Source organism: Calypte anna, chromosome 2 (genome assembly GCF_003957555.1).
Source record: "Calypte anna isolate BGI_N300 chromosome 2, bCalAnn1_v1.p, whole genome shotgun sequence".
NCBI lineage: Eukaryota > Metazoa > Chordata > Aves > Apodiformes > Trochilidae > Calypte > Calypte anna.
In genome coordinates, this window is record NC_044245.1 from 132,494,463 (window position 1) to 132,506,005 (window position 11,543).

The following is an 11,543-nucleotide window of genomic DNA, read 5'->3' on the forward strand; positions in this document are numbered from 1 at the left end:
CCTTAAAATTTCAATTTTTTGAACAATTGGGCTCAGTTTGCACGTTATATTTTAGCAGATACAGTACCTTAGTCATTAGGCTTTGCATTTGTATGTAGCAGTATGTTTCTGTCCACTTTCTTAATCTGAAACGTACGTTAAATGAAGATGGCAATTTTTTTCTTGTATAGTACTTGTATTTTCTTTCGCTGATGCATCTCTGTCTCAATTTTTAAACCTTTGCTGTTAAATGCAATACTTTATAAAGAATGAACAAAATTACTGGAAGCAGTATTGTAAGTAATGAGGTCATATCAATCAGTTTTATCTTTTGAAAGGCACAGTCTAAAACAAAACCCTAAACTCAATGCTGCAATTATGAATCTAATTCATATATAAGATATATTTAAATATAAGAGTAGCAATACTGCAACTGGTGATCACAAAGATAATGTTCTACTTCTGATAGAAATAATTTCTCAACAAATGTTGTTACTATGCATGTATATGGATGGAATAAAATTCCAGATCATTGGACAAGTTTGGGAGTATTTTCTTTAAATTTTTTTTATTTTGTTTTTCAAGGAGGATTTAGAGGTCACAAACTATAAAGAGGGAGCTCTTAGGAGCAGGGTAACATTGCCCACTCTTCAAGGGAAGCAAACAGAAAATGACTGCAAAGGATGCCTCCACTTTGAGGGAGTCCTTGCTGGTCAAGGTCACGAGTACAAAAAGTCTAAGACAACCTAATGAGCTAAAACTTAAAATGTGGAGGTCTGAAACCATGAAGGCTGTTCTTATTATTGGAGCTAAGGAAGATATACTTGCTCAACAGTATCTTCGTATGGCAAAATCAGTGGAGCAATCTGCTTAATAACATCACTCGTATGATTCTTTAGGTGTTCAGTATTCTTATATGAAAAGCATTATCATTCATTTAAATAGAACAGCAGTTTGGTCCCCTAATTCAATATAGAAATACTATTCAATAATTTCTGGTATATTAAAATCTAAAAAATTATTTTTTGTTATATTAACTCTCAAAGAATGCACGATTAATACCCTTCACTTCACTTCAGTGTTCTTTTCATAAAAATTTTGATACTATAAAAGTGACCAATTGCTGCATTATTCATCCCATGAATTTGAAAGCCAACCCATGACCTGAATAGTCACATAAGCATCTATAAATGACTTAGTTCCTAAGAAAGCCAAAGAAACAACCCAGAACAAAATACATAAAAGGATGGTACTTCTGCTATGCAGCCAGTTGAAGTCTAGCATAAGAGAATGCAATACGACTGCTTTGCAATAACCCCATCCCTGTGTACTTTGAAACTGAATTGATTTTTTTTTTTTTTTTCATTTGTAAGTGTAGGTACATGTGATCCAGTAGCAAAAATAATGAACACTTCAAGAACTATTATTAACAACTCTGATAGTTAGATGGGCTTTAAATATAGAACAAGAGTGCTTAAAATTGTACTAATTCTTGCTCTCAACAAAGGTGACAGATGTATACATTAGTATCAGTAGGGACAGAATTGGTCCTATAGCAAATACGTTGGGTAATAAGACTCGTGAAGGAGAAAAAAACATTACACAGTGAGAATAAAACAAAAAAATTATTAATGATTATCAATTAAATATTTATTAGAAAGTACCACACCACTATATCAAAGACTCCTCAGTGTTTGAGACAGGTGCTACATTCTGACCTTTTCAGTGGCAAGCAATATTTTTAAGATAGCCAGTTTACATCACCATCATACAAAACTGGTTTAAAGAACAAATCAGTTTCATCTGGGTTGAAATAAGCTAATTCAGAAAGCTCTACATGCATAGACAAAAACTTTTTTAGGTGAAGTTGATCAGAAAGCCACAGGAAGTATAATTTATGATTGCTGAGCTTTAGGGTTGTGTTTAGACTCTGAGAAAGTAAAGAATATCAGAGTTACAGGGAATACCTCGATGAAAAGTGGTGCCAAAAGGGAAAAAACGTCTCCAAAACGTTTCTGTTCTGGAACTGCTGAGAGTACCTGATATATGCCAGAGGTAAATCAAAGCTTGGCATGCTGTGTTATATTCTTTGCACAGACTGCTCAAATTGCTTTCACACCACAGAATATATCTGGTAGCATTTTTAAGTCACCTGTTTGTTTGACCAGTCACATTTTTGTGAGTTCAAAACAAGCACAATCTACTGATCTGTGGGTACAGAGATACTCAATATTTTAAAACATTTTACACACACTCAACCTGGGCAGCTGGGATTTCTGACATGTTCTGAACCTCAATTACACCATCACACTCTCTGAAACTAAAATCTTGCACTAAGTAGGTGGGTAGCAAATATAGATTACTGACATTTGATCTCTTATACATTTGTTAAAAATAGGTAGTACTTAATAAAGATAGATGCTCACATAATTGGGCTGAGGAACCATGTTCTACCATAACTTTACACATTGTTTTCCATTTTTTCACTTTCTTTATTGCACCCATATTTATTATTTTTTTTTTAATTTGCTCATTTTAAATAAGGACATAAACACTTCAGGCAGCCAGAAATCTCTCTCCTGTCTCTTAAATCAGTTTGCCTAAATCCCAGCTGGGGGCTTTAAGCGCATCTCTGTTTATGTCATAAATATTTTTTACAGGAGTAAACTACTTAAACCTGTCTTATGACCAAGTGATTATTGTATTCTCTTCGGGTTATACCTATGCATTCATTCAAAGGGATAACAAAACAGGTAAACTGCCTATTACTAGATTACTTGAATATAGACTCTTCCCTGGTTCTACTTTCCATTTCTTGGAGGTTTATTAATTATTTATCAAAACACTTATGCAAAGAGAGTCCATCCTTAGTGAGTCTGACACCTGGCACTCAGCAGGAAGCAGAGCACCTCAGTTAAATTGTTTGGATCTGCTAATCCCTGTCAGCTGGAGTCAGTGAATAAATCTTTAGGGGTACTGAGTGGAGATGAATACCTCAACAGAAGGCATTAAAACATTTCCTGGTTTTATGCTGCAAAAACATAAAATTGCTTCATGTGAAGGCCTAATATTTAGAAGAGCTGTTTTTTGCCTCACTCCCTGTGTACTGATTGCCTGGTGGGTTTTGCATTCAACCTTTTGACTTTTTAGTCAAAACATCACAAAACCTCACTAAACATGCAGTGCTCAGAACTAATGCGGCTGCCTCCCTGTCTGCCTCACTTATTTGTCTGTATCCTAAAACTGAGACTGAAAGGCTTTTGTGAGTCCCACTCATGTCACAATTTTTACACAATTATCATGCAGTTTCTCACATCATCGTGATGTGATGTTTTTTTCCATGATGTGATTTTTTTCATTGTAACCATCAGGTGGACACAAGCAGTAAAAGGTATTGCTACAAGCTGAAGTCTGTTTTTCTTGAGTTACTTGTAGTAACTTTAGGGTTCTGTTAACATTTTGTCATTGCTACAAATCATTAAACTACATCACTGATACTTGCTTTGGGTCCACACTGCTAATTTTTCCATTCTCTCATTTCTGCCAGGTAACTACTGACTACATTCATTGTCTGACAGTCTGTCCAAATGTAAGTGTCCCAAACACAATCTGACAAGACATGAGGTGGGTGATGGCTCCCTTATACAATAAATGCTCTACCACCAAGCAATTCAGAAGGAAAAGAAAATGGTGAAAAAAACCAAAAACAATGTAGGCATTTCAAAATTAAAGTAAAGCCAGAACTACCACAAAGGAGAGGTGGAGGTGGGCTAATCCATTTATCTGAATGTACATAAGCTAGAAACTAGAATCCACTCTAAAAAGCTGAGATGTAGTTCTGAACAGCCTTAACTCCATGTTGAGTATGATGGGAGAAGTGTGATGTGGGATAATGTAATTGAGGGGCAAGGAAAAAAGGCAAAGGGGAATCAGCACTTCGTTCATTTGAAGAATGCAGTATGGGTATGCTAATGGCTGCAGGAAGAAGTGGTTACAAGGCGTCAGCACTACAAGAACACCTACCTGGAGGCCTGTTGAGAGAAACAAAAATACTGAGGAGACAAAATCCTTCAAAAAGCACTCCCGAATGCTAAATAAAGCCAGTGCAAAAATTCTGGCTCCTGGTGTACTTCTTTTCTCCAAGGCTGACTATGGGAAATAGACCCACAACTCTTCCATCTTCCAGGTCACCTTCACAGCTGGGGCACTGTGCTGCCAGGAGCTGTCAGATGGACACTGCACAGAACAGGAGTGTGTGATCCAGTTGCAGCTGAGAGGGAAGTCAGATACCCAGGCTCCAGTTGTGTTAGCCTGTGAGCATGCCTGGTCCTCTCATCTGAAGAGGCTGCTGACAGTGCTTTGAGTCCAGACCCCTTTGAGACTCCTTTAAGCCACAGCAAAATGACCTAAAATAATACTGGTGACACTTGTGTGTGGAGTGAAACACAGCATGGGGTGAGGACTCATATAATTAAAGTTTTTTCATTCCATGGAGAAGGCACAAGGTGAATGAATTGTGACTGGAAGCATGAGACAGGCTTTTATGCTAAGGTGAACATGAAACTGTAATTCTGACAGTTTCAACTTCTAAATACATGTATTTCTTACTGTACACAGACACACCCATATGTATGAAATGTGCACAGAGAGCTGAGCATGCCCAAAAGAGGGAATCTAAACCAGATTAGGAAGGTAGATCAAGCAGCTGAATCAGGTGATTAGACAAATTCTTTGTTGCAGGAGTAGTAGCCAGATCCTTTAATCCTCATTGCATAGGTAACTGCACATTTTGGTGCATGGAGGATGATGATACATTAATTCACTTCCAAATTTAAATATGCTCCTGGAAAAACTGCCCTCACTCCTTTCTGCTTGCAGCTGCTCTGCAGAAGTCCCAGGGCAAATTTTTTGTTCCTACCTCAATTGCTCATGCAATTATTTTTTCTACCTGACATCTTAATTGGCTTGTTTTCTATTGCTGGCTTTTTTAAAAACAAATTATTTAACCCATCTTGAATCAAGGTGCCTCATTGAGGGTGGAGACAGATGAAAGGAGCTACCTGAGGTAGTGTATGGGAGAGGGTGGACATCTCCATCAGCGAGGTGGTGAGAGGCAGCTGTTGCCCACTCATGAACCAGCCCTGCAACATTCATATGACTCCCTTTAACATCTCATCCTGTCATGAGCCTTTCACATAACAACTAATAATAAAAGCAATAGCTCACATACCACTTAGTTTTATCTGCAGGTGCCTATGCCAATGAAAAACATCTCTTCATGTCAAATTTGTGGATAGATGCAGAATAAGAAAAACCACAAGTGTGATGAACAGAATAATGGTTAAAGCTGGAAACACTTTCACTGAAGTAGTTTTCAGCTCAGCTCTCCCAGTTCTAGGTGTTCTTACTGAAACTGTGAAGCCAGGCTATTAAGATCTTGCAGTGATGTGTCCATGTAAATGTAAGCACTTTTCAGGATCCCCCAGCTACTGTTTTGAAAGCCCATGTTACCAAAACATTTTTCTGCTCAGTTTTTCACATTCACTGATAATTTCCTTGCTTTAAGAAGAGAGTCTTCTACATGCCAGAAACTCTGTCCTGTAGTTGTGACCACCTTATGCCAAGCAGACTGCAGAAACCTCAGTCTTCAATCTACACGGTGCCAAAAGCAGCCCTGCCACACCCAGTCCATCAAGGGGGGTAAATGGAACAGCTGAAATGTGAAATGGTAATATGGCTTTATCTCTGTGTAGCTCTAAAATAATGTCCCTGCATGACCGGTTTATTCAGTTGCTTGAGAGGATTCACCTTCAATTCATTTGGTTCTCCTTTTTCAAGGAAGCCTTGTTAAACCCTTGCAACCTGGGTCTCAAGGGGATACAGGGAAAATACCAGTGGGCTTATGTTGGTGTTTGGCTTGAGGGAGAACAGACTGCTGCTTTGATGCTTTGACATTTTTGATCTCGTGCTAATTCTGATGAAACTACCCCCAAGAGATACATTTATGGAATCTAATAAAAGACCTGTGGGTTCAAAGACTGATCAAGGAAGAAAATTGTTTTATAGAGAAGCCATCTCAGTCTGTGATTGAAATTTCTATATTAAGGTAAGTATGCAAAGGGAAGGGAAGACATTGGTTTACTGCCACAAGTTTTCAAAGCAGAATATTAAAAGAACACCCTCAAATGATGTCTTTCAGCAAAAGGAGCAAGTAAGAAGAATCAGAAAAAGAAGTCTGTGTAGATGGGTAATAATTGAACTTTTTTCTAGACCAAAGGAACTAAAATGCAGATGTAATTTAGGAAATATTAATCTAAAACTATTTCTACTCCCTTAAAACCAGAAGCCCAACACACAACAGGGTGGTGGTAAGGGCAGAAATAAGGGGCAGAGCACACGTGACGAGGGTTCCCCTGCATTCACTTGCCACACCTCATTTCCCACAGCCTTAGTCTGGCAGGTCTCTTGCAGCTCAGCTGGGTGAATACAGTCCCCCACAGTGCCAAGGACCTGCCTGGGCCTGGGACAGCTGCTCTGGCAGCTGTTCATCAGCACTCTTATCTGTCAGCAGAAACAGGGTTTCTCTATCAAAGCAGCTCTGGGTGGAAGAGGTACGAGCTTTCCAAGTATATCCACAAAGTATATGAACATTTATTGCTGGCCAGCTGACACTGCACAGCTTGCATCCCCCAAGCTAGCTTGCTCATTTGAGTTGTAAGAAACACAAGACTGATTTTAAAGGTCTAAGCATCTAAAAGGCAAAGAGCTACCTTACTGGGAGAGGTAAAAGTAAGAGAAGTGTTTATGTTTTTAGGAGGTTTCCCAAACAGTAAGTTATTTTTCCTTGTTACTCTTCAAATTATGCCTCGTATACATACAGAAATATACCAGTGAGATATTTCTCATTTTGTTGTTGCATTGCTTGGTTCTTGGTGTTTGTGTCTTATTGAAGGGTTAGTGATACCTGCAAGGGAAGAAGCATAATTTAATACAAGAACTACTGAGGAAAACAGATATACCAATGACTAGTCCCATCTCTTGGTTCTTCCTCTTTCAGAGACATCCTTAGCCTGGACATCTGTCCATACTCTGAAAGGTACTGTTCATGCAGTCTACTACCACTGGAGACATGGCGACACTCTCTTCTTGAAAAGGAGGTTTACTTGCACTCAGCTGGTGCAGTTAAGTCCAGTTAAGTCTGTTTGTTCAGTAGGGCTTTTACATCCCCACCCCACATCTTGAAACTCACTCCTCATGAACTGGTAGGCACCATACCCAGAGCCTCAGTCAGTTGTCTGCTTTTCCTTGGAAAGATTTCCTTGTGGGGAAACTCCACAAAATAATAGGTTGAATGATGCTATTGATAATCTTAATTCTCACTGTTTATATAATGACCTAAAATTAACTCAAGAAGTGGAGGGTGTATTCATTGAGCTCCTCAGAGGTCCAAGTCTCACCAGCTCTCAGAGCTGTCAGGACAGTCCCAAGCCTTACATGAGGGCATCTACAGGGACAGTGAGAAGTTGGCATTTACTGCTTCTTCCACCCTTCCACCTGTGTTACTTCACAAAACAGAGACATTGGACCACAAAGAGAGCAAGAGACTTTAAGGACATTTGGGGAAGGGGTATGGGGAGGTTGACCTCATGGTGGTTTCTGCCTTTTTACATTAAACAGACATTGGGGAAAACTTAGTCAATCAGCAACAGAGGTTTATCTTCAGTGTTAGAAAATGTGACATGCACTATGCTAAATTATTTCAGAAGTCTCTTTCTTTTTATGAGAAGTGTCTTTGTAAGTAATTTTTAGATTAAGTAAAAAAAAAAAAAGTTGGCAATGTTTGCAGGAGTTTTCTATAGGCTAATATTCTATAATATTACTAAAATCTGTAGTATCACTGAAATACTATCAAAGCTTTCATGTAATTTAAGGAATTAAATGTTAAAATTATCTAAGATAAGCTGACACGATTTCACTTATTTGAACCTTGCTGAGTTAAGAGGATCCAGTGTCACTTTGAGTCAGTCACTTCAGAGAAGAAAGTGTCTCTGCTCTGCAGGAACCTTCCTCGCCAATAACTCTCCGTGTTCCTTTTTTCTCTAACATCAAAATATATCATAGTTTATGTCTGTTTTATTAGATTTGATAATGACATTCACAATACAAAAATAATATTTATATAAAATATTCAGCTTGCAGATATCCAAGCAAACTTCCTGATGTGAAACTGCTGTGTATACTTGCCAACCACGTATTATGGTTATGTGATAATATTAGGTTTTTCATTTGCTTTGAGATCATGACAAACACAATTAATACCATTGACCAGCAAGGTTAAAGGAGGATTCATTCTTAGGTGATAGAAATGCCACTTTTCTTTCCCAAGCAATGAATTCCAAACCTTTCTTATCACCAGATAAGATTAAAAAGAAAAATGAAATGTTGCACAACTTTGTCCAATGACACTTATGAACCATTACTCTGGGCTGTGGAAGATCCTGCTGTGGATGCATCAGTGGTGTGGGGAAGTGCAGTTCAAGCACCTTCTGCTGAGGTCCAGAACCAGCAGTAAGAGATGTGATGAAAGCTCAGATAAAAAGAAATTACTTGTTTCATTACAGTAAACAGTTTGATGCAAAATGCAGTTTTCTGAAAGCATGAATTACCCTGATATCTAAGGTTCTCTTAGAAATGAAGATGAGGAAAACTTAGTACTATGCTGAGTATCAAAACCCCTTCTCTCTGCAGGATTAGCCACTGCTGCTAACAAATCACCCATAAACATTCAGGTCAGGCATTTGGAGCCTACCTCTAATGCTAACAAAACTCCCATTGAAATGAATTATGGAATCGCTCACTCGAGTTGCAGTGTCTATGAGTAGATAAAAGAGAATATGTCTTTGTGACCTTTATACAGGTTCTGCTGCATTTATATAATATACAAACAATTTCTTTTGTATGTGATATCACTGGCTGTAGAGTAGGAGCCACTAGCTCCTCAAAATATAAAGAGGTAGAGCCATGTCCCAGTAAATGTAATGTCACAGAATGTCTGAGGCTGGCTGGCACCTCTGGAAATCAGCCCAGCTAAGCTCAAGCAGAGTCAGCTAAGACAGCTTGCTCAGGGCTGCATCCAGTTGTGTTTTGAATATATTCCAGAATGGAGACTCCACAGCCTCTCTGTGCAACTTATTCCAGTGCCTGGAATTGTTCCTACCGAGGGGTAGGACTTCGCGCTTCCTTTTGTAGAACTCCGTGAGATCCCTGTCGGTCCATTTCTCCACCATCTCTGAAAAGCAGCATAGCCATCTGGTCTGTCAAACACTCCTCACAGTTTTGCATCACCTGCAAACTCACTGAAGGTGCATGCTGTCCCAGCATCCAGGTCATTAATGAAGATGGGAAACAAGAACTGGCTCCAGCATTTACCCCTGGAGTCCACTGCTAGAAACTGGCCTGCAGCTGGGCTTTATGCTGCTGATCACAGACCTTTCAGCCAATTAGTTCAGCTTGTTTTCAGTCCACTTGCCTGTCCATTTATCTAATACATAGTCCATGTCTATGAGGGTGTTAGGGAATAAAGGATCAAAAGCTGTGCTAAAGTCAGGATAAACAGCATTCATCATTTTCCCCTATTTAGTCCATTGTAGAAGCCTAAAGGGACAAGCATGATTTCATCTTCATAAATCCATGCTGACTACTCCCAGTCAACTTCTTGTCCTTTATTTGTCTGGAAATGGTTCTCAGAATTATTTGCTCATTACCTTGCCAGGGACTGAGGTGAGGCTTTCTTACCTGTAGTTGCCCAGACCTTCCTTCATGCTCTCTTAAAGATGGCAATGATATTTACTTTCTCTCCATACTCAGGAATTTCCCCTGATCACTATGATATTTCATAGTGTATTTACAGTGATACCAGCCAGTTCCCTCAGCCCCTGTGGATGCATCCCATTAAAATTAAGACTTAAAAATGTCCATCTTGTTTCAGTGTTCCCTGACTTGATCCTTGTCCACCAAAGGTAAGTCTTCCTTGCTTCAGACTTTACCTCTGGTCTCAGATGCCTGTAGTTCCTTGATGACCAGTAAAGATGAAGACAAATAAGGAATTTGGTACCTCTGCCTTTTTCACGTTCTCCATCGCCAGGTTCATTGTCACTTGGCCTGTGCAGCAATTGGCACATGTTTTTTCTAGTCTTTAATGCTGACAGACCTGCAGAAGACCTGCTGTTTTCCCTTCACAGCCCTCACCATTTTCAATGCAATGATCGAGGAATGAGTGCTTGCAGCCCAGAAAGCCAACCATATCTTGGGCTGCATCAAAAGAAGCCCAGGCAGCAGGTTGAGGGAGGTGATTCTCCCCCTCTGCTCTGCTCTTGTGAGACCCCCTCTGAAGTATTGTGTCCAGTTCTGAGTTCTTCAGTACAATATAGATATGGACCTCTTAAAGTGGGTCTAGAGGTGGAACAGAAAAATGGTCAGAGATCTGGAGCACCTCTGCTATGATGAGAGGCTGAGAGAGTTGGGATTGTTCAGCCTTGAGAAACAAAAGCTTTGGGGAGACCTTATTGCAGCTTTCAGTACTTAAAGAAGGCTTTTAAAAGGGAGACTTTTTATCAATGCTTCTAGTGCCAGGACGTGGGGGCTTAAATTGAAAGATTTATGTTGGACATAAGGAAGAACATTTTTCACAATGAGAGTGCTAAGACACTGGAACAGGTTGCCTAGAGAATTTATGGTGATGTTCCCTCCCTGGAAGGGTTGAAGGTTCAGATTGGATGGGACTTTGAGCCTGGTCCAGTGGAAGGTGTCCTTATGAATGGCAGCGAGGTTGGAACTAGATGATCTTTAACGGTCTCTCCCAACCCAGTCATTCTGTGGTTTTATGAACTTCAGTTGAGCTTTTGACTATCACCTTACCAAATTGCCTGCATCTATTATTTTGCATGTTTTTCTACTCTGGGACACTCATAGGCTGTTTGTACATTATTCACCTTAACCATGTTGCCAGATACAATTATGGAAGTCCAGAACAGTTTTGACAGGCATCAAGACTTTTTGGACTATAAGCACAAGTGAAAGCAGCAGCAGTCCTACGGGCTCTGTGTGTATTTGGTAATTATTTCAGAGCCTTCAAAAATGCTATGGAAAGAAAAATGTCCATGTTTAAACAAAATTGGGATCCAGAGACAAAATCTATAGTTTCCCTTAGGGTCTCACACCCCATCTCCTAGTAAGCTGTCAAGTCCATTTTCACTCTTCCTCCCCCAATATTCCTGGTACCACCACCTTTTTCACCCCATTTTTCCTTTTCCTTTTTACTCTTCACCTTGTTTTTTATCTCCCACTTGCCTTCAGTCACATGTTGTGTCCAGCCCCTCAGAAAACGAAGATAATAAATCTCTAGAACAATAAAAGCAAGATTCACCAGACGTTACCCCTATCATCATAGGTCTGGACTCCAAGTTAACCTCCAGCCTCACTTAAGTTCATGTGTTAGATGTAATAAATAGTAGAAATCCCAGTGAAACAAGTTTTAATTCCATTTTCTAAATCAGATAGTCGTT